This window comes from Nicotiana sylvestris, chromosome 1 (assembly GCF_000393655.2).
Source record: "Nicotiana sylvestris chromosome 1, ASM39365v2, whole genome shotgun sequence".
NCBI classification, from domain to species: domain Eukaryota; kingdom Viridiplantae; phylum Streptophyta; class Magnoliopsida; order Solanales; family Solanaceae; genus Nicotiana; species Nicotiana sylvestris.
Genome location: NC_091057.1, coordinates 107,508,087 through 107,513,914, shown reverse-complemented (window position 1 = coordinate 107,513,914; position 5,828 = coordinate 107,508,087).

Genomic DNA, 5,828 nt, shown 5'->3' with positions numbered 1-5,828 from the left:
TAATAATTAGGTACCATGCCTATAGGAGTTAAAATCAGTTTTAATAGAAATCATGCCTATAGGGGTTCACTTTGGTAAAATGAATTCTACTTGCTTCACATTATGTTTGATTAGAAATCATGCCTATAGAACTTAAAACCAATTTGGTTAGAAAATCTGTTTAATTCAAGAATCGGTTTAATTAACTAATCTGTTCGTCTCTTTAATAAGTTTTCAATGCTGCCTTAATATTAATAGAAAGCATTCCTATAGGATCCAAGTTGTCCGTTTAAAAATCGTTTACAAATTTACTGCATTCCTAATCAGTAATAGATATCATGCTCATAGTATATCACTATTATGCGCATAAGCAATCCTGTATGGCGATTAAAACTCCTGCAACTATAAAACCGCGCCTTGTTATTTAAGACTGCTCACATTTAACAGGTTTAAAAGAATCAGTAGGCAAGTAGGATTCAGTTCTTTGACACTTTGGTCCTAATTCAATGTTGTATACTCTCTTCTCACCTAGATATCATGTTCTAAGGTTTTTAAATACCTGAAACTGTTGTTTGAGACGTGCACTTACTTGTTCTGTCTATGGAGGTAAAATGTGAGCCTTTAATTGTTCTCCTTAATGTAGTCCTAACTGTTTTTGATTGGCGCCTAGATTTTTGTCCTTTAAGTACCTTAGAATGGTCTATAACTACCTAAATTAGAGGTCCTAAATACCTCCAGGGCCAGAAGAAAGGGACGGGTAGTACACGCATAGGATATCTCTCAAGGTTGCTACAACGCTTTAGGCTATGACCAAGGGGAAGGAATCGGGTAGTAAGGATATGATGATTACGCGCTAATGTCACGTGTAGCCCCTCATTGAGGAGTGATTACCGGGCATTGTGTGGGTATGATCTTGTAGGCTAACCAACCTAGGACCCCTCTTTCCCAACTTCCGTTGTTTAAATAAATTTACTTTTCTTTATATATGTGCAACTTGTTCAAGCCTTTTCCCTTGTTTCATTACTTGAATCATACATCTTAGAATGTCAAAACATGCATTTACTTGCAAGTACGTGTTAAAACTCTTTATTTGTAAAATGACTAATTCACATAGTTTAAATAGATTTACTTTTCTTTATATATGTGCAACTTGTTCAAGCCTTTTCCCTTGTTTCATTACTTGAATCATACATGTGCTTAGAATGTCAAAACATGCCTTTACTTGCAAGTACGTGTTAAAACTATTTATTTGTAAAAGGACTAATTCACATAGTTTAAGTTCGGTCGGGACTCACCGTTGTGGACCGCGAAGGGTGCCTAACACCTTCCCCTCAAGGTTATTTCAAGCCCTTACCCTAATCTCTGGTAATGCAAACTAGTTACATGAGTTAATCACTCTAAGGTGCCCTAACACACCATAATCCATTAGATTGTGACTCTTCAAATACCCAATTCCCAAAAGGGAACGAGTTATTTCCCTCATAAAAATCGAAACCCGGACTTCCCCGTCAAAGAGGGAAAAAAGGAGGCACGACAGCATGGTGACTCTACTGGGGATATTTAGGCTCTTACCATAACGAACTTATCTTTTGTGAATTAGTCCAAGCATGCTCTATCCCACGTACCCTTTCCCCTTATTTGAATTTAATTGTCTATTTTCAAGCATTTATGATTTCTTTTCCTGAAACTGACTTGTCTCCTTGTTTTCTTTTTCTGTAACTATCTCTTCAATTATTTAAATACTGCATTTATTATTTTCTTACATGCAAATACTTGACAACATGCTATTTATTGCTGCATAACTCATGCTCAACATCACACTCCACTCGTGCGTAATTAATCCTATAGCAAAGCTTGATGAGTGTTTGCGCTCTTCCTATATATCACCCTTTAAATTGGGAAAGGCATTTTTGCGGTAAAACTAGTCGATCAGCGGTGCATTCGACGGTTACGTGCCTTTCCCCCTCAAGTTGTCCGCTTGAGGGTCCTACTCTAGACCTCTATATCAACTCTACTCTGATTAAATTGTACATGCATCATGGTCAAACCTAGCCGGGTTAATATGTTGTCCACATAATAACCCTTTAAGACAAGCCTTGTCCAAAAGTCCATAGGGTTTTCCATAATCCCAATGGACGTAACCATGATTATGTGCATTAATTTAGAGAAATAAGTGCCAATATGCTAATCATTACTATATAAATAGACGAACCTGGAGAGGGAAAGGGCTTAACTCTCTTTGTTTTTGCAGAAAATGAGGCATGAGGTCCCCAGATTTGGTATGGTTAGCACACCCTAACTCTTGCTAGATTGGTGGAGGGATCTTCCTTCATGTGACCAAAACCATGTGAAATGAGTCCTAAGAAACTTGCCTTCTCTGATAAATCATTAGCTCAACAAAATGTTGACCGAGGCTGCATCTATATTTTGGGACAAGGAAAGGGATGTGTTGCGTTTTGGGAACATAGAAATGACACCCCTTCTAGAAGAAATAGGAGGATTTGCTGGGTTACCTTGGGATAGTCCTAATCTGCTGGCACTTGAAAAATGCACTGCTAGGGGATTTCTAAAGATGATAGGGATGAAGAAAAATGACAATTTGAAATGCTTAAAGGACTCCTACATACCTTTTGAGTTCCTTTATTAAATATACGGTCACATCAGCTCCTACCATCTTTTTGACGATGAGTTCTCAATCACTTCTTTAGGTTGGATTCATCGTAGAGTATTTGTGTTTATTGCGTGTTTCTTGGGCATGCTGGTGTTCCTAATCTAAGGGGATAGGATCCATACTAGGCTAGTCATGATAACCAAAACTCTAATGGACGGGATCGAGGGGGAGACATACACTATCGTCCCTATGATTGTTGCAGACATGTACCGGGCTTTAGAGTGATGTCAGAAGGGTTTCAGGTTCTTTTAGGGCTGCAACTTGCTGCTACAAGTCTAGTTGTTGGAATATCTCCAAAAAGGACAATACCGTCAAGAATTTTCGCAAAGGTCGTGGAATGATCATATAGCCTTCCATCATACCAAAAGAATGAACTACATTCCAGACATGTTTGCTCAGCTAGAGGACGTTGTGGGATGGGTATAGCTTTTGGAAAATTTCATTGAGAATCAAGTCCAGTGGATGTTCGAGTGGTTCCATACCGATGAATTCATCATTAGATCCAAGGATTTTCTGCACTTGGTGTTGATCGGGTTGAGGGGCATATACCCTTACGCTCCTCTTAGGGTTATGAGACAAGCAAGCAGGAGACAAATCATACCAAAGGGTTGCCAAAATGTGTCACTTCAGAGCCAATTTCCAAGGTGACGCCATCCTATATAAGAATGAAGCACAACACATGTGGACCTTGAAGATTATTGTGGAGAAGGATACTATTGAGCCAGACCGATATCACGCGGTCCACTCATACCTTTACCCTTTGTGATTGGAGGACAACATAACTAAGGTCGTTAAGCCAAGGGTTGGGCTAGGAAATAGGGTCATAGACGAGGTTGATGAAGTCGAGGTAAAGTACAACAAGCTGCAGAAAAGAGTTCGAGAGTCTGAAGCCAAGCATATGGCACTGCATAAAGCTGACATGGAGATGATTAACTAATGGAAAGAAAGAGTTGTTAAATCCAGTGAGAGGCTAGAATACCTGGAGTACAGTTTAATGGAGTTGGAAGGGAAGATGAGAAAAAGGGTCATCGACTGCCAAAACACCGAAGGAAATGAAGGAGGGCACCTGGAAAGGGCATTCCTGCTACTAAACCTGCGCGAGATGGGAGAATTGATCGACAAGAGCATCCAGTCTGGAGAGGGTCCTTCTGGGACCAAGTAGATTAGATTTATTTGCTTTCCTTTCAAATGTAATAAGGCCAAGAGACATTAGTGATATTATCTTATTTAGTTTCGTTTTGTTTTGTTTACTTTTACTTTAATGAAATGGGGAAATTATTGGCACTAAATTTCACCAAATTTATTTGTCGCTAGGCCTACCTCAGGCACAATGAGGCTCCCAGATTAAGACACGAATTTACATTCCCGTAGTATGTGTTTAAATATTGCAAACATTTCAGAATCCTTACTGACTTGTTTACCTTTTCATTTTTCTTTATTTCTTATTCCCATCCACTAAGGTTGGTTTGCTCATACTGGCATCATCATCATATCACACCAGATCTAGAGGCCCTCCACCTCCTCCTCTTCCAAGCAATACAAAAGGCAAAGGAAAAGCGAAAATGGACGACTTAAGTGGTATTCGAAAGGATAGTGCTAAGAACGCAGAAGCTTCAGATGGTCGGAGTACTCCGACACCAAATGATCTAGTCTTAAGGTTGGAACAAAAGATATTGGAGCTACAGGGAGAGCTTGAGCAGGTCCACAACTTGGCAAACTTATCACTCACCCTGAATGTCCCCGACATCAACCAACAAAACACAAAGAACCCAGCACCTCCCCAAAACACACCAAACCATCATCCGCAAAACCCTCATGCACTGCATCAATAAGCAACCCCACCCCAAAATCTCAATCCCCTACCACTACTAACTTTGCCACAACACCACGATCAGCCAATTCATTAAGCACCAACAACCACTTATCATACTCCCTAGAATACCCCACAACTCATTCCTGACCCTCAAAACTCTACCAATGACCACCATTACACCTAGACACCTGGCACTCACCAAAATAACCCCATATACGTGGAAACCGTGCCTCACTCTATCCAACCAATCTCCTATACCCCATAATACTCTGAGAAGGACCTGCTCATTAAAAACATGGCTGAAGAACTCAAGAAGTTGACTAGTCGATTTCAGGGTATCAAAGGTGGCAAGGGAATAGAAGATTTGAACTATGAAGACCTATGCATACAGCCAGACGTAGAACTGCCAGAAGGATACAAACCTCCCAAGTTCGAGATGTTTGATGGTACAGGTGATCCCAGAGTTCATCTGAGAACTTATTGTGACAAGCTTGTCAGGATCGGGAAAGACAAAAAGATCCGAATGAAGCTCTTCATGAGTAATCTTACTGGAGATATTTTGTCCTGGTACATCAGTCAAGATCCCAAGAAATGGTCCAATTAGGTGAGTATGGCATCGAATTTCATGGACCAGTTCAGGTTCAATACAGAGAATGCACCATATGTTTTCTGCATCCAGAACCTTAAGAAGAAACCCACTGAAACCTTCCGCTAGTATTCTACTCATTGGAGGTGGGAAGCGGCCAAGGTCAGGCCATCTTTAGACGAGGAACAGATGAACAAGTTCTTCGTCAGAGCACAGGATCCACAGTATTATGAAAGATTGATGGTTATTGAAAACCATAAATTCTCTGATATCATCAAGCTTGGGGAAAGAATTAAGGAAGGCATCAAAAGTGGGATGGTAACAAATTTTAAGGCATTACAGGCCACAAATAAAGCATTGCAATCAGGAGGTATATCAAAGAAAATAGACGGTGGGGCAGTAATGCTAGCTCAAGGCCCGAAATCTCCACTTACATATCAAACACCTCCACCCACATATCAACCCTCATCTCCCAGATATTCCCAACCAGCCACTGCCTATCATATATATATAATTCCCAACCATCCCATTTCAAATCACCTCCAACTCGCCAAAATTTTCCAAGACCACAACCAAACGTTGACCGTAAGCCACCTAGATAGTACACTGCTATCGCTAAACCCATCGACCAACTATATGAAATGCTGAAAGCCGCTGGTTATGTCACCCCATTCTTGTTGTGGCATTGGAGAACCCATCCTAATAGGTTAACCCAAAAAAACCTGTGCATAACATTTCGGTATGAAAGGGCACACAATTGACGATGCCGAACGTTAAAA